The 19,309-nt window shown below is 41.6% G+C and overlaps 1 protein-coding gene across 1 annotated transcript in view; it reads right to left on the reverse strand.

The window, feature by feature from the left end:
• LOC311007904 (F-box/LRR-repeat protein 3-like) overlaps window positions 1–19,309 on the reverse strand; it is a 354,496-nt gene that overhangs the window by 251,814 nt on the left and 83,373 nt on the right. The window lies entirely within an intron of this gene.

The following is a 19,309-nucleotide window of genomic DNA, read 5'->3' on the forward strand; positions in this document are numbered from 1 at the left end:
TTATGGATAGAATAGGAACGCAATTAACGTGATGAACAAACTCTGCTTTCCGGTCAAATATTCCTGTGTTTTTCTTGACCCATCCATCCACTTCAACCTCTTTGTGATGCACAAACGACCTCAGTGCTGTGTTTTTTTGTTTCGTTTTGGGTTTTTTTACTGGACAGTCTGGATTTATGATTTGTTTTAAAAGTCTCTTTGTATTTGTCACAGTGATTCAGCAGCACATTCAAGACTTATGAGCTTATAAGCTCACACGCTGCAATATCAAAATCCGTAAAATAGAAAATGTTCCTTCGCTGTAGTAGAGTAATGAAAGCAGAAATAACAGATTGCACATTACACCTAAACACCGTATTATCTCACAACGCTGCCAAACATCCCTCATCTGACTGGACTACAACAAAAACAACTCTTCAGTCTTTCAGAATTAAATGGAGGATGTAAACACTATTTCTCAAAACAACTAGCTCCAACAGGTCTCGTTGAGGACAGGGATTTAGATCCCAGGTAAGTGAAGATTTAAGTAAGGCTAATCACAAGCGGGTCGAGCATAGATCCCTGTGGGACGCCATATTTAACCCGATACAACATATTTTTCAACACCCTCTTGTTTTCTGCAAACAGAACGAGCACCGGCTTCTCATGAAGATCTGAAAGGACTGTGTGGTCTTCAGTGTCGGATATAAGACAGATGCCAGATGAGAATCCACAGGAGTTAACAAATAATTTCCCAAACTGGTGAAGAACGTTAACATTCATCTCAACTCAAACATCAAAAAGTGTTGTGGACAGATGGACTTTGAGAAAGTGAGCAACAACTTCTTTTTTTTCCAACAGTTAAAAAGAGTTAGAAAATGGTCTGTAATTGGTTATGTAGATGAATCGAGGTTTGGACAGAGAACAATAATGATTCTTTTTTTTCCTCATATAAAAAAGCCAGACAATGTGGTAATGTGCGAGTTGGTGTTTTACAAACGTAGCACATAACCACGGATTCTCTGAGCATTTATCTCTCAAAAGAAAAGAAAAAAAAGAAAGAAAAAAAGACATAATTCACCTGGTCAGAGTCGGTTATTTGTGTAAAACTCTGACTCAGCAGTTGTTATGGTTTTTAGTTTCCCAAAGCTAAAATGAGAAAGACCCAGACTGAACCCTCAAAAACTTTCATAAGGGTTCTGTCTTTGTGAGAGCAGATCCATTAATACACCTCAGAGAAAGAAAGGAGAGAGAGGGAGAGAGAGAGAGAGAGAGGAGAGAGACGGTGTCTGACAATTAAAAAAACAATGTCTGTCATCCGAGACAGATAATGATGATGCCCTGCAAGAGCATCATCATAAATTGTGTCTCTGAGGACTTCACAAAGGTGAGAGTGTTTATTTATAGTTAATCAGCAATCAATCAAAGAACAATATTTTTAAAAAAAAGAAAAAGAAAGAAAGAAAAAAAGAAAAAAGTAATGATACTATCTTACATCTACAGGCTGCATGTTTCAGTGGTGGCATGTTAATATAACATGAGTTAATGATAATAATTCATACCAAGGTCAATATGAGGATGATAGATGATAGAGTACTATGACCTCCTGCTATGATGAATAACATTAAAGCAGAAGTGAGTGGTCCGGTCGTTTTTGCTAATGCTGCGTTCCAGGCAGGCTTTTCAAATCGTAAATTACAGCTTCAAGTCACAACTTACGACTTTGTAGCGTTTCAGGCAACCCACTCGTGTTTTTCCGACCTGTTTTACCGGTGAAAGTCACTATAACGGCCACTCGTAACTTCCGACCGGTGAACTCGTACCAGATCGAACTGGTACCACTTCACGGTCGGAAAAATACGAGTTTCCTTGAACGCACCATAACAGTCCTCGTCCCTACGTCGCCACATTCACGGCGTTCCTTGGCTGCACACACAGCCCTGCATGCCGTTCTCTCTCCTCATTGGATAAAAACTGTAGGATACGATAAATGTTTTCTCTTCGGCTCAGAGCAGAGCAGAGGGACTGAGAGACCCGTGTTTCAGTCCAAACACTCTATGTAAGTGATTGCTGTTGGAAGATATAACTATTTAAGACTTATATTAACATAAATATATCACTCACTTCTGCTTTAAGATGTACTGTACAAGCTGTAGCAAGAACATTATATTATGCACTGACATCCGACAATTCAAATCACTCATAATAATAATAATTTTGTTTTTACCATGCCATATTTGGTGGTAAAAAAAAAAAGTAAAGTAATGTTCATTTATACTAAAAAAGGTCAGATGTTAAACTTCCTACAGAGTGAGATGAAGACTGTTCAGATGTCTGGTACTTCTGCCCACAGGTGCCACAAAAGATATTTCACTCTCTTTATATTCTCCAGTGAAAAGCGGTATAAACTCACAGAATGTGGGAGCTGTATCTAAACGCCCTCATGTCGTTCAGCATCGATGTTCTTAAACCAAACCTTTCTTTCACCGTCAGGTCTCCTCCTCCCCTCCCTGTGACAGACTGTCAGACAAATAACCGATACGACCAACGTTTTGAATTTTTAAGAGTTGCCAACACCACGAGCAGAACCGCCTGAGCTCATCCCCATCATCACACATCCGCACGATCCAGTCAGAGGACCGACCGGCTGTGGGCTGGCGGCCATCGGTGTCTCTGTTTGTAGCTGCTTCTGAAAGCACAAACAGCTGCTTTGAAGCGACGTCCCAGTGTTTGAAGGCCTCTCACTTTTCGCCAGTGTTTTTGCCCATAATGGTGATTTGGCTTTGGCTGTGGCTGTGGCGGCCGGCGGTGCAGTTCGACTGGTGTAGAGAGAAAGAAAGAGACTGGAAATGAAATCACCTTCAGTGCTGTTATAGTTCTGCAAAAGTTATTGGTTCCCAATAAAGACGGGAAACAGCTCTGGTTATGGGGAGTTACTGGTACTGAAACATGGTAAATATCGAGGTTTGACCTTTTTAAAGCTCACCTCCCTCCCAGCAACACGATTTAAAACTGAAATAGAAACATCTTTAATCTTTGTGTGAAATCCAGTCTGTGATTAGTTAACCGACTAGAAATCATAAGTTAGCCACTCAAGCAAAAAAAAAAGAAAAATCATAACTGCAGGAAATTATCCTTAAGTATGAGTTTAAAAAAAAAAAGAAAAGAAAAAGAAAATTATCAGCATGAATGTGGCTCCAAAGCTGTTATGACTAGATGTGTGGCATTTAGCATGTGTGGGAAGGCCTGCAGTATTTGGGGGCTGCAAAAAGCATCGGCTCATCAGTTGGAAAGCTGAGAGGAAGCAGCAGGTGTGTGTCTGTTGCTAAGCAGCACCAGAACATTTTTTCAAAAGCACAGTTGAAAACAAGACTCAACTAACATTTAAAACTAGAATCAGCACCACCACTCCTCCGACCAGCCGAGCTGCAGGGACGTGGGCTCTCCTCCGAGTGTCAGAGCGTTAAATACAGAACATTATGACGTTGCAGTGACGCTGATCAATAAAATGTTATCACAGCATCATATTCTCTTTCACATTTGTCATAATTAGTGTATTAATTATTGATTCATGACCAAAAACCCTTTCTGTGATCATTTTCTTCTATTTTTACTTTGACATTTGTATTAAATTGTGTAATAATTTGTGAATTGATTCATGATTTATGACCAAAATGGACAATTGTGCTAAATTTGAACAGGTTTCCTACAGGATATTAAATTCACAAGGCAAAAAAAAACTGTGTATATGGTGCAGCCACTGTGACCTTTGGCCTTTGACCATTAAAATCGAATCAGTTCCTCCTCGAGTCTCTGAGTGGACGTTTCCTACCAAGTTTTAAAGGAATCCCCTCGCACTCGCACAGTTTCATGTTTTCACAGCTTTTCAGCGCTGCCGGAGAAACCACAGTTAGTTTTCTTTTTTGGACTCAGCCACTGGAAACCATGTGGAACATTGAGTTTATTGTTTACTATGCTGTTGAACACACTTAAGGGATCGGTGGGCAAACACCAACACTGTGCTGGTCAAGTTTTTGGAGTGCACCTGTTATTTCTTTCCAACAGAGCCCCGTCCACTTCAAACCAACACAAACCATGAAAATAAAAAGCCGGAAACTCTTATGTGAAATCACTAAAAACTGACCTCCACATCATTCATGGAGAGAAAACGACATTACATGTTGAATTGTATTCTCTTGTTATTGTCTTTTGCCTCTCAGATGCTCTCCGAGTGTGTGAGTGTAAAACAACTTTCAGGAAAATAAAGCACTGACTGGAAATACTCAACTTAACCACCTGGTGCAGGAAATAATACAGGGAAATTTGTGCAGTTTTCTCATTGGACAGGAGGAGAAATCTGGCTCAACTGTTTTTTGCGTAGCAAACATCAAATTCAAGTGAACAGATCGGCATTATGGATCGGCCCCATTATCCAATAACAGATCTAGCTGTTTAGTCAATACACTCTTAATATCAGATTGGTTCATCCCTAATGGGGTGGACATTCATGGACTTAGCTCAAGGTGTAAACTACTTAAAGTCCGTGCAAAGTGAAACTAGATTTGTTTTCTGAGTTAATCACATCACAGACAGATGTTTTATCAACCATCCTGCTAAATTTGAATGCTGGAAAAATGCATTTGTGTGAAATTAGGTTTTAAAATCGTGACAAAATCAAGCAGTTCTCTCAGCTCTGTCAATCAAATACCACCCAACGAACTGTCACATCGTACCTGAGCAGCTACAAGTTCAAGCCTCAGAGTCTGAGTGGTCTGCTTCTCAATGTTTCAGATAGCCTTGATAGCGGTGCTAGCGGAGCTAGAGTAGCCGGTTCCAGGGTGCCATTCCGAAGGGCCGCCTTTCCGAACGTTTACTTTAATTTGTCAGAATGCCGGCCCTTAATTAGTTATGGAAAAGGGCTGCCATTCCGAACCTGAAAAAAGTCCGCCATTAAAAGGTTTAAGGCACTGGGTACACATGTCACAGCGAATGCTTTGGTAGCGGAGTGGTTAGAGCATCTGACTCAGGTGCGGGAGTTCAGGGTTTGATTCCCGGAGGAGCTGCATATTAGCAGACACTTTCTTGGCCTCTACCCTTTTACAGTCTATGCCTCTACCTGATCTTTTTACTGAACTTAACCAACTCCTTTCTACATTGCCTAAACCCAACCAAAGCACTGAGCAAGGACATTATTTTTCAGCAGTAGCGCCGCGGCTGCTCGCACCTGGGTGAAACTTTGGAGGGGGGGGGGGGCTGTCCCCGCGGCGCGATTGTGTCAAGCCGGGCAGGAAGTCAAACCACGAGAGAATCCGGTCAATTTTCAAAATAAAACACATTCGGAACAGCGGCCCCTCGGAAGGAATTTTCGGACTGGCAGACCGTCGGAATGGCGGTCCTTCGGAATGGGGGTCGCCCCCCAGAGTAGCCACTCAGCTAGCAGGGCTAGCATGGCCGAGCCAGCCAAGTGGAGACTCCCGTGTTGACGGCAGCAGCACTCATAGTTGTCGCGGTGAACAGTGGTATTGAATCGGTATCAGGTATCAGGCTAAGACACTAAGCCCATGTATCTGTATTGGCATTGGGACTGAAAAAGCCAGATTGGTGCATCCCCATTCAGTTTTCCAATAAAGAAAGTGGGTCTCCAACTTTTGGACCCTACTGCTGTTGTCAGTGCAGAGCTGTGTTGGACTTGCATAACTGAAAGATGAAAATAGCAGCACACACATCAAACCAGAGTGAAGAGCTGGTCGAGCTAACGTCAGCTTGAACAGACGAACACGGCCTTTACATCCAAGAGAAGAAAACCTTGAAAAGTCCATCAAGACGACAGTGCAACAGAGGAGCGTGAAGGATGTTCACATAGTTCATCCACAAAGTCTCCAGACATGAGAATTCTCACAGTATTAGTAGGATGACATGACCAGAAATGTATAAAAGGTTCTATCAAAGGGGAAAATGTCTTTAAGCTTGATGAGGACTGTTTTGTTTTGCCCCAGTGAAGTAAAGTAAATGATCGTACAACATGAAACATATTTGTTTCAATGTAGTTTTTGGTGTTGTTTTTTGTATTTACCATGTTTGTCTGCACAAAATTTTACATTTGAAGCACTTTGTAGAGCACTTCTCACCACAGAGAGGACTCACAAATAAAATGTACTTACTGATTTACCTCAAAAACCAGAGCAGCTGTTTAAATTTCTAAAAAAAAAAAACTTTAGGTTATGATTTGGTTTTGATTCGTATATAACTCACAGAATCAGGTCACAGCATTGAACATTTACTTTTAACTTTTCTGTGGTATTATCATTCCAAAAACTTCTCTGAGCTTCATCCAGATGAATCAAACATGAAAATATTTATCTTGGTTCCTCATGTCTAAATAACTTCTACTTCTGCTAAACATTTTTTATTTTCGGGGCATGCAACAGTAAGCATGCACAGTGTATAGTTCAAGTAGCACAAGAGAAAAGGAAATTTGATGTTTGTCATAAAAGACTAATGTCATAAAACACATAAAACAGAACGAGCAATAACAGCTACAAGCAACATAATAAAGTGTAAAACACATCATAAACCCACAAACTAAAACTCAATTGTCTTAAATTAACTTTGGCTCTCACACTGCCTGTTATGCCAAATCATGTGCCTGTGCTTTTATCCTTGATCTGAAACATAGATGCACATCATCTAATTATCTTCATCGTATTATGCACACCCCGCTGGATCGCTCACTCTCCAAGGTCAGCACATTCAGATCGGGCCGTGGCACGAACATCATTCACGAAGGACGATGAAAGTCGTGACCCAGGCGTCAGAACAAACTCGTCCTCCTCCCACGTCAGCGTCAAACAGACTCAAGGATGCATTCAGTGAACAGACAAAGCTTCGCCTCCCTCCCTGCACTGCTCTTAATATTCAGCTGTGGTCGTGTCAAACCCTGGCCCCCCCCCCTTCCTTACTTGACCTCCGGTTTGATTCTGCATCGGCTACAGAAACATACCGACACTTTGTGATGTATTTCTACTTCACTACTAATTCATTACTACTTTGCAAAACTGGAGAAGCTTTCCCAAGAGGAGAAATTATCTGCCACTCTGCAGCCACAAGAGTCAACATAACATAGTTGATATAATAAAATAAAGTAAAAATATCTGAATTAACAAGTTTTTCCATGCAGCATCGTGTCAGGAGTCCTACTGACAGATTCTGCCCCCTGTCTCCTGTGCAACTTAAAATCAATCACCTATCCATCCTCCAGACCTTCAGCTGATCTAATGTCCGTAAACTGGAAAAAAAAAATATATATAAAATTTTATAATAAAAGAGTCAAACAGGAAAGTTTTACACTTTGTGGAAAGTAACCTGCATGCTCATTTTGAATGCTTAAACGTGAACTGTTTTTGTATCTGACTGTACGTCTGTGGTGTCACATGTTTGAATTTTTTGAAGACCCCATGAAAGGAAAAATGTATTTTCCCAGATTTAATCCTGTATCCACGCGTCCACCGCACCCGCATCGGCTATTCTTCCTGGGGTCAGACATACACACAACATGATTTTCTTCCCTTAATACTCGAAGGATATTGCACTGGTACACCTTAATTTACAAAGCTATTTTAGGCAAGCTGCCGCATTACATCTGCTCTAAGTTTATTGCTGTCCAGTTGACACACAATCTTAGAGCCAACAGTTGGCTGCGATTTAAGGTCCCCCATATGAGGACCGTGTTAGGGATGAAGACCCTCTCCCATTTTGGGCCATGGTCGTGGAATGACCTACAAACCAGGCTGAGATTGGGCTCTCTCATCCCTCTTTCTTGCTTCAAATGCTCAATCTCAGAACTTTTAGTCACCAGCTGCACCTGTGACAATTAACTTAATTCTGTAATTGTGCTGCTTGTTTTTGATGTCTGATGTCTCTTGTTACCTTGATCTTGTTGTGTATGTTTGCTTGTACCTGTATTTCCTCAGGACATCCTCGAGTTCCTGCCTCAGGTGGAGGAGTTTAAGTATCTTGGGGTCTTGTTCACGAGTGAGGGGAGAATGGAGCGCGAGATAGACAGGCGGATCGGTGCGGCGGCCGCAGTAATGCGGTCTTTGTATCGGTCCGTCGTGGTGAAGAAGGAGCTGAGCCGAAAGGCAAAGCTCTCGATTTACCGGTCGATCTACGTTCCCACCCTCACCTATGGTCATGAACTCTGGGTCATGACCGAAAGAACGGGGTCCCGGATACAAGCGGCCGAAATGAGTTTCCTCCGCAGGGTGGCGGGGCGCTCCCTTAGAGATAGGGTGAGGAGCTCTGTCACCCGGGAGGAGCTCGGAGTAGAGCCGCTGCTCCTCCACATCGAGAGGAGTCAGCTGAGGTGGCTTGGGCACCTGTATAGGATGCCCCCTGGACGCCTCCCTCGTGAGGTGTTCCGGGCATGTCCCACCGGGAGGAGGCCCCGAGGAAGACCCAGGACACGCTGGAGTGACTACGTCACTCGGCTGGCCTGGGAACGCCTTGGGGTCCCCCCGGAAGAGCTGGAGGAAGTGTCCGGGGAGAGGGAAGTCTGGGCATCCCTGCTCCGACTGCTGCCCCCGCGACCCGACTCCGGATAAGCGGCGGACAATGGATGGATGGATGGATGGATGGATCCTCGAAAAAGAGATTTTAATCTCAATGGATCATTCCTGAATAAATAAAGGTTAAATAAAAAAAAAAAACATACACATAAACATTCATACTTACACATAAGAAACATACATGACAAAACAAGAACAAACGACAACTCCCTAAAACAAAAAAATCTAATTACCATCATTTGACAGACATCACCATTTCTCTACACTCAGATTTCATTCTATACTTCAATACCTTAAAGCAGAAGTGAGTGATATATTTGTGTTAATATAAGTCTTAAATAGTTATATCTTCCGACAGCAATCACTTCTATAGAGTGTTTGGACTGAAACACGGGTCTCTCAGTCACTCTGCTCTGCTCTGAGCCGAAGAGAAAACATTTATCGTATCCTACAGTTTTTATCCAATGAGGAGAGAGAACGGCATGCAGGGCTGTGTGTGCAGCCAAGGAACGCCGTGAATGTGGTGACGTAGCGACGAGGACTGTTATGGTGCGTTCAAGGAAACTCGTATTTTTCCGACCGTGAAGTGGTACCAGTTCGATCTGGTACGAGTTCACCGGTCGGAAGTTACGAGTGGCCGTTATAGTGACTTTCACCGGTAAAACAGGTCGGAAAAACACGAGTGGGTTGCCTGGAACGCTACAAAGTCGTAAGTTGTGACTTGAAGCTGTAATTTACGATTTCAAAAGCCTGCCTGGAACGCAGCATTAGCGAAAACGACCGGATCACTCACTTCTGCTTTAAATAATATAGTATAATACAGACACAAAAAAAGTCACATTAATAGACATTAACTGTCTGAAGTGACCGCAACCATGCATTTTGACTACCCATACACAAAAAAGGGTACAACTAAAACTCCATTCAAACTGAAAACCAGTCCTCTTTGTTAAATCATAATTCATTGAATTCTGAGAGACTGCTTTAGCATTTTAAACCAATCTTTGTTACTTTCATAAGCAATATGAACTGGCCGGTCGGCAGGTGGAGGTGGAGGTGAAGGAGGAGAGAAATCCTCCATAACAAAGTGAAACTTGTTTTCCACTGTCTAATCCCACAGGTGGTTCATTCAACACTTTGGTGACTGTAAATGTCAATCAATATCCATGACAAGTCCCTACTTATCAGAGTGTTTTACTAACATGTGATTATGTGAAACATGTTTGTTATCGACACCGTTAAGATCGATATATTTCGACTTTTCCTTATCTGTGAGTCTGTCTCTCTGTGTGTTACATCAACTACAGGACTGAACGTGTTTGTACTTTCACATGCTGAAAAAATATCATATGATGTTCTACAAAATAAGAAAAAGTAAATAAATGAAGAGATGTTCGCTCTGTGCTCAGCCGACACCCAGGGGCACGACGGTTTGACTGACGTTTGTGAGCGGAGTGGGAGAAGTCGCTCTGGGGTCTTGTTTCCAAGATAAAGTGGAGCCATATACAAGTTGCGTTAGTTCATCCTTACAACAGATTAGCATGTTATCTTTTTCACACTTTCTTTTTCAAGTCAAAGTGATCCCTGCGAGTTACAGTGTCGTATCCAGTGATGAAATCTGACTGCAATTATGTCAAATAACAACATCTCATCCCCACCAATCCAAAGTAACTTTTTTTTTTCTTTAGATGTTGAGCATTTGGGCAAAAATAAAGTCAAAAACACAACGTCCTTCTCTCTCTCACACATGCACACACACACACACACTGAGGGCATACAATTCCCACGTCGCCTTTCTCCTCTGAACTACATTTCACAGATTCAGCTTTGTTTTTCTATTTCAGGCCGAGTTTGACGTAACGTTTCCTTTAAAGTGGCATCACGAGGAGGAACAGTCTGCTTTCCCCTGGAAATCATGTTCACACAAGACAAGACAACACAACACGACACAACACACACACTTCATGTCCAACATAAGGTGTCAGCAGCAGCAGCAACAGCAGCAACACCGAGCCCTGTGGCAAAGCACACCTGGTATTTGTGTGGGAGAGGTGTGTGTGTGTGTTCAACCGTTATAGGATGAAGAAGACGAAGTGAAGAAGTAGTGAAGACCATGAAACACGATCACGTCGGTCCAGTTTGAGTAATTAGCGCACCTTCAGGGCTTTATCGCACTCCGCAGCTCTGCACAGCGGGGTGTAATACACTCAGACAGGATTTTGCAACTCTGGAAAGTTATCGCAGCATCAACTCTTCTACCTTTTGTTGTGACAACTGTGAAGTAAACTGTAGAAATATTGTGTTCACATTACAAAGTATCCCCCCCCCTTCCCTCCCATCCACCTCTCTCTGCGTTGGCAACTCAGATTGCACCGACAGACGGGCTCCATTGAAACTCATTTCAATTGTTCAGCCGGATATAATTTGTCTCCAGCGTGTACCATTCACACACACCTGCATCATGGTCAAGAAACACGTCTTTTTAAAGGATCTCAGGCATCTTTTCCCTCCCGGAGGATTAACCGACGTGAACGCAGGAGTTTATTCAGACAACACAACACAATAAAACGGAGCTTCTTCAGCACAGCAAACAAAACTACACAAGCTGACGGGAGCATTTGGCAGCGTAACGACTGCAGGAGAACATCTGTATTAAAACTGAGTGGATAATGTTGAACTAGCGCGCTATGATAAGTTGTAAAAAAAAAAATGACACTGTTTAAACATGATGTATAAACACCTGAGCTTAAGATGTCAGGAAAATACTTGAACGTTTAACAAGAAGCAAAAAGAGACGGGCTCCACTGAAGTTTTGGAAAAACAATGTTTAAATGTTTGTGTATAAAAATGTAATCAGTGCTTTTGCAGAATTAGTCAATGATCTTTTCGGAAGAAATTATATTTAAATTATAATTACAGTAGTTTGTGTTAGTTTCACGTTAAAAGGATAGTTCAACATTTTGGCAAAGTGGCCCATTGCCATAATCCCTATAGCCTTAAGAGCAGGTTCCTTTAATTGTCGGTGCAAGCTATTTTTAGAACGGCGGAGCAGAGCCGCGAGCTGCTCAGAGCTACGCTACGGAGGCTCATGGGATTTCTTGGTTTCCCTCATCAAACTCATCAAATACGCAATCCAACAACTCCAAAACGCTCTGGTGGACAAGTTGTGACCTGCACATTCACCACGCTATGAGATAATAACACAACGTTACCAGACAGAGTTGTTTTAGAGGTAAATTCGTGCAAAACCGCTGATGCACGTTCCCGTCGGGGGCAGTTTTTCATCAAGCAGTCTCTGCATTTACCTCAAAAACAACTCTGTCTATAACGTTCTGTTATTATCTCATAGCGTGCTGCTCTGAGCAGCTCGCGACTCTGCTCTGCCGTTATAAAAACACAAAAATAGCTTGCAACGACAATTAAAGGTAACGAACCTACTCCTAAAACTATAGGGATTATGGCAATGGGCCAATTTGCCAAAATGTTGAACTATCCCTTTAAAGGCTGTTGAGATCTATGGTTCTAAATCACAACTGGCTCAGATGCCACTACTACAGTATGGTCACACTGCATTGCACTGCACACACACACACACACACACACACGGACCAGCAGCAATCACACAGGCCAAGTGAACAACAGATGACTATCAGCGCCACATCCCACAATCCCTTTCTTCCTGCTGTGGTCGTCTTCTCTCCAACACATAGCGCTCAACTTGAAGGAATATTGCTTTTCTGATATCTCGCAAAGTGTGACCTTACTCACAAACACCCTCACTCCCCCACTCCAAACAGGACACACACACACACACACAGTGATGAAAACAGATATCTCCCTGTCGTGGCAGATGTACTGCTCGTCCTCAGTCAGCTTCTAGTCTAAATCAAAAATCCATTACTACTTTCATTTTGTCATCGGTCATAATAGGCCCCAATCAGAGATCAATGCATCATGGGGAGTTCATAAATGACTGGGGCAATAAAAATTTGGCTGATGGGCGATGATGATCATGATTATGTAGTATTGTCCTCCCAGTTTTTATGACACCGACTCCGTTGGCGTTTTTTGATCAAACTCCAGCAACTGGAATGAAAGTGAAAACGATGCAGCAGCAGCAGCAGCAGCAGCAGCAGCTAAACGTGTGAATTGATCTTTTATATCTGTTGCTGTATTTGATGGTCAGAGTGAAGACGGAGGAGAAGAAGCCACATGATGAGGAGAAATGGGCGCGAGGATGATGGATCATTTGTCACCGAACAAAAGCCCTGACTGCTGTTTTTGAAGGATGCAGGCGATTTCTTGTGTTATTCTTACGTAGGCTACATATACGTGTGATTACAAACTACTCGCTCTCCAAAGCTATTACTGAGATTACTCTGAGACTGAGAGACAAACACAAAAAAAGCACAATACAGGTCACAAACAAGCCGACAGTGTTAGCTGGATTATCTAAACCCGAGGTTGGAAATGGCGATAATAATCCCTAATTTTACAGAAAGAACCACGGCGATAAGTGCGACAGGCCAAAGTTGAAACAGGAAGTGTGTCTGTGAGAGGAGATGATTGATGTTTACAACAGGCAGCTCGGGCTGAAATTATTATTACTTGGCTTCATTTTCTCCTCTCAATAAGTCTGGCTCTCCGAGGAGTTTATAGAAATCCTTACAAACCAGGGACGTGACGGACAAAAGACACAAAAAATGTGAATTATTCAGCGGCGAAACCATTCATACCGGCGGTGATGTGAATATGCAACAGACACGACACCAAACAACCAAAGTTTCGCTTCTCTGCGTTTTTATTCTTTGCCTCCACGTCGTGTCTTAAAACTGTACAACATTGATTATACTTCACATATACTTCACATATTCCACACCAGTTTGTTTACGTTTGCTGTGCTGCTGTCATCTTACTCCTACCTCCAACACAGCAGCGCCGAGTTGTTCACCGATGCTTCACCACAGAGTTGTTTTAGAGGCAAATACAGAGACTGCTTGCCGAAAAACTGTCCCTGAAGGCAACGCGCATCAGCGGTTTTGCATGAATTTACCTCTAAAACAACTCTGTCTGGTAACGTTGTGTTATTATCTCATAGCGTGGTGAATGTGCAGGTCACAACTTGTCCACCAGAGCGTTTTGGAGTTGTTGGATTGTGTATTTGATGAGTTTGATGAGGGAAACCAAGAAATCCCATTAGCCTCCATAGCGTAGCTCTGAGCAGCTCACGGCTCTGCTCCGCCGTTCTAAAAACAGCTTGCACCGACAAATAAAGGTAACGAACCTACTGCTATGACTATAGGGATTATGGCAATGGGCCAATTTGCCAAAATGTTGAACTATCCCTTTAAGGGCTTCTGTTTGACACCTTATCCTAATTTTTTTTTCATGTCACCTCGAAATGATGTTTATGTAAAACTCAGTTGTGACACCAAACTCCACCCACGTTCTTCAACTGAGAAAACAACCAAGACAGCAAATTATTATATTTCATTCAAAATGTTTTTCTCAAAACAATTTACGGTCATGAAAATAATTTGTATGAGCCAAGAGTTCGAAAATGTGTTATAAGAAAAAAGGATTCGGTGCCTTAAGTTGTCTCGGAGAGCTCAGAGGTCAAGAACACACACCGACAGTTTCAGCAAAAAAAAAAAAACAGTTAAAGCAGAAGTGAGTGATATATTTGTGTTAATATAAGTCTTAAATAGTTATATCTTCCGACAGCAATCACTTATATAGAGTGTTTGGACTGAAACACGGGTCTGTCAGTCCCTCTGCTCTGCTCTGAGCCGAAGAGAAAACATTTATCGTATCCTACAGTTTTTATCCAATGAGGAGAGAGAACGGCATGCAGGGCTGTGTGTGCAGCCAAGGAACGCCGTGAATGTGGTGACGTAGCGACGAGGACTGTTATGGTGCGTTCAAGGAAACTCGTATTTTTCCGACCGTGAAGTGGTACCAGTTCGATCTGGTACGAGTTCACCGGTCGGAAGTTACGAGTGGCCGTTATAGTGACTTTCACCGGTAAAACAGGTCGGAAAAACACGAGTGGGTTGCCTGGAACGCTACAAAGTCGTAAGTTGTGACTTGAAGCTGTAATTTACGATTTCAAAAGCCTGCCTGGAACGCAGCATTAGCGAAAACGACCGGATCACTCACTTCTGCTTTAACACTAAAGTTTAAAGTTTGGTTTTTACCTCCCAGTATAATTCATAACTCGATAAAGAGCAGTAAAGCACCTTTGTCATATCTCACCCGCACTGCCAATTTATCCTACAGTGTCCGTCCGGAGTGAATTTCCATAAAGCTTATCTTGCTCTATATTATACATAATGAAAAAAAAAAAAAAAAAAAGTGGGGGAACGTGGCAGGATGGGGAGCAGACTCTGATAAACGTGATCAACCACCACCACCACCACCCATGAAACGACTCTGTGTAGCTCTGTGTGTTTGCAGAGTATCGAGGGTTTATGTTCGGTCCCATTAAAACCGAGCGCGCCGCTGTTAGCGACTTGACCTTCAGCTCCTCCGTCGAGAGCCGGGAATCCGGAGTTAAAGTGACGTCTAGCTGGCATCCACTGTCAGCAGATGAGGAGGAGGAGGAGGAGGAGGTTTAGATGTGTGCATGAGAAAGAGATATTAAAACCCCGAGAAGCCCGAGTGTGACTGACAGCTCCTCCGCTCCTCTTGTTTCCTGTTCTTCTTCATAGCTCAGCTTCCCCCCCTCGTTGTTTTTCCAGCCTTTCGCGCGCTGTCGTCTGACAGTTAACGGCACAACAGGAAGCTTTCCACTCAGTGGGTTATGATTAAATATCTTTCTTTCTTTTTTTTCTCTCCCAAAAACAGTCAAACACTCGTGCATACACTTCAGAAAGCATTGGTTTGTGTTTACAGGAGAAAGGCTAATGGGAGCTTCAGATCTAAAGAGGTCATATCAACATTTTGCAAGTTTAAAATCTAAATGATGTGGTGTTTTTTGGCTTTTTTTGTCTTTCTGAGTGAACAATTAGCATCTTATTTTGGAAAATTTAGATCTGCTAATTAGGATTCAGCCGGCTGCATTTTGATTTATCCGGTAACAGCTGGTCACAGACAGGGATGTAATGGAGAATAAAACCTCTTAAATCTTTCTAACTCCTTTATAACCCACCAAGTGTATTTGTATTTTCTTAATTCATAGCACAGATCAGTCAGAGTGTGACACAAACACTCCCTGTAACGGGAGCTTGACACTTCTGATGAAAAACATTTTCTTTTTTTTCTATTTTACATAAGAGGAGTCAGTTATAATTACTTTGTTAAAGCTATATTTTGTATTTTCTCTATTGTGCTGCATTGTCACAGTTATACATTTCCCCATTTCCACTTGTTTTTAATCAGTAAAACAGCAGCTTTAATTACAGTAGTAAATAATTGCATGCTTTTATGTGTTAAACACTTTGCATATATACAGTACAGCTCTGCTACTGAGATAATTATGTAAGCACTGCAGCGAGAAGCCAAATGAAGTTGGCATCCATTGGGAGTATGGAGCAGATTTGGTCACTTCATGCCGCTGCAAAACTGCGAGACGTACAATCTGTGGATAAAAAAATATTTATCACGGAGGCTCAATACAAAACCGGTGAAACCTTAGAGAGCTGCCAATGTTATTCAAGTTAAACGCCCAGGAGAGTGCTCATGATATCAACTCGCCTGCCTTTTGTAACACGAGCGGGAGTGAAGATCTTTAATTTGGTTCAAATATATTTCACTCAGACCGAAAATAGGAGTCGCTGATTGGAGGTCAAACTACTTTGAAACTAGACCTGCGCCCAAGAAGGAGCAAAATGTGAACCTGGCTGTGAGAGAGCGGAGGAGAGACATCAGCACAGATACTGGACCTGAATGGGAAACTATGTGACTTATTATTGATTATTTCTCCTGCCATGAAGGACAAACGGTCCTCTACTTCAAATGAGATGAGTCAGGTGGCCCTCACTCGCTTCAACACAAACAGTTTCTATGGTAGAACTAAGAAGCTGTGCCATTCTTAGTTGTTTAGTGGTGTAATACTGTAAAAAACGAATAATAATTTCAGGCAACAGATGTGGTTAGGGTTGTAAAATTCCGGGAATTTTCAAAGTTGGAAACTTTCCATGGGAATTAACGGGAATATATGGGAATTAACGGGAATATATGGGAATAAATGGGAATAAATCAGAAATGTACAAAATTGAAGGTTGGCCCTTAACAGGGAACTTAAATATAGCTGTGAAAAATATATTCTAGCATACTAAAACAACCAGATTTAATGCAAGTACACTTGAATATCTATGGAAAGCAAAGTGTTTTCACTACATTTCCCATGAGCCTTCGCGCGCACGGTGAAATTCTTGGACCGGCGCAAAGACGGACAAAAGCGAAAACACTTGGCAAGAATGTTTTCATTGATCAAGAATGAAAGTCAGAGGTTCGCAGATGATAAGATACCATCGTAGTAATATATATATGCACATATATATATAGTAATATTTTAGTCAACATTAATGTTTTTGTTGTTCAGTAAAAGAATTGATGTTCATACAAGAATTAAAACTTGATAAAGTTCTACTCACAAATAAATCTGTTGAAATGTCATTTTTTTTAAATTGTATTATTTTGCATGGATGTCTGCTTATGACAAGAAAAAAAATTACATTTATGTTTGGATATGATACAGCTTGTTTAAATTACCCCCAATTTCCAGTTAATTCCCATATATTCCCAATAATTCCTATACATTCCCATAATTCCCATAATTCCCATGGAAAGTTTCCAATTTGGAATATTTCCAATATTCCCCAGTTTAACTTCCCATGGAAAGTTTACGGAAATTTACCGGAAATTCAATGGAAATTTTCTGCCCCTTTGCAACCCTAGATGTGGTAGATCCTCATGTGGCAGGATCTCACTCTGTGTGACTCTGTTGGATTTTGAACAAATGGAGGAATTTGCCTTTTCGTTTGTGGTTGTTTGGAGTCTGTGTTGTTGCTTGTAAACGAACTGTTTGTCCTGTAAGTTTTGCTATTCCTGCGTAGCCTAAATTTGCATTATAACAGCTGTTTACTTACCAGTCTGTAAAAAAAACACGGCAAATACAGCATCAAACTTTATTTAGTTAGTCACTAAAAGTTGTTGCAGCTGCTGTAAAAGCAACAGTAGCTAAAGATTTCTGGTTTTTGCCTCCATCACTTCTTTTTTCCTCCTCTGAAGTTTGTGTGCTCAACAACTCACTCTGTTCCTGTTTATGATTGTTACTGTGTCGTTCAGGTTGTGCAAAAGATCTCATTGCTGCAGAACAAATTACTTCACAAGTCACGATGTTTGAAGAAGAATACCTGGCTGCCTGCACCATCAGCTCTAACTTCATGGAACAAAGAAGATCATTTGTTATATGCTTTTAAGTAGCTGCAGCTGTTCAATTGTTGTAATAATGATAATTATCGATAATAAATAATATTGCTTTCTTTGTTCTTGTCGGATATGATGACACTGGAACAATGCATTAGACAATAAGTGTCTCTAACGGAGGTAACTGTTTATAGAAAGATGGATGCCATCAGTGGAGGTAGCGTGAGAACAATGGGTCTGAAAGATCATTTTCTACAGTAAGGAACTGGATAAAGATATGTAATATTGGACTGATTCTGCAAGGGGAACTTATAACCAATGATTAGTTTTATTTTTGATATGCTGGGGTTATGTTTTTTGTTTTTTTAATTTTCTCTTCATTCTATAGTAATTTTATTTTTCAATTTGTTCTGATTTACCCTTAAAAGATTATGCTGATTGGTTTTACGCCCACTTGTAAAATGAATTGTCAACTCTAATGGGTGTTGGAAAAAGTTTTGATGTAAAAGTGGATGTCAGGAAATTTAATTATAGCAATGCAAAGCTATAATGTTCAGTTTTAAGTGCATTTATTGAAACAAAAATCAAAAAGACTGACAAGCAGCTATTGCAAAAAGCAAAAAAAGGGAATATTAAAACAAAACTAGGGATGCACCGATACCGATACTGGCATCGGGTATCGGGTCGATACTGTTGTAATATACTTGTACTCGTACTCGCTAAAGTTTATCGATACCAAGAACCGATACCAGTGCACGCAATTGCTCTGCATGAAGACCGCGATCAGAGGGTGGCTTACTGGCTTTGCATCTTTGTTGTATTTTTTTAGATTGGCGGCTAGGGGGAGACGTCGAGCTAATCAGAAACAGCGTGGTTAGGCGAGGAGTGAGACTGGCGGTTGAAAAAAAAAAAAAAAAACAGAAAAAAAAAACTGGCGGCTGCGGTTAATTAGCACCATGTCGGCAGTCTGGGCTCATTTCAAAATATGCGAAGATGACAGAAGCAAGGCGGAATGCAAACTGTGTGCTGGTAAGGTCTCCAGGGGAGGAAAGGAGAGTACGTCGTTCAATACGAGCAATTTGATAAAACATCTGAGGACACATCATCACCCTGAGTATACCGAGTTTGCTAAGGCTAATGCGAAACCGCAACAACCAACTTTAACTCAGGTTTTGGAAAAGCGAGAAAAAATGTCAAGAGAAAACCCACGGGCAGTTAAAATTACAGAGGCTCTGACTCATTTTATTGCTCTGGATGACCAGCCACTGTCGGTTGTTGTAGGACAATGTAGGATTTCGCCGTCTTCTCAGCACACTCGAGCCACGATATGAGATCCCCAGTCGCCCCTACATCACGGATGTTATGGTGCCAAAACTTTTTGAGGATGTGAAAAA

This window comes from Trachurus trachurus, assembly GCF_905171665.1.
Source record: "Trachurus trachurus genome assembly, chromosome: 3".
Lineage (NCBI taxonomy): Eukaryota > Metazoa > Chordata > Actinopteri > Carangiformes > Carangidae > Trachurus > Trachurus trachurus.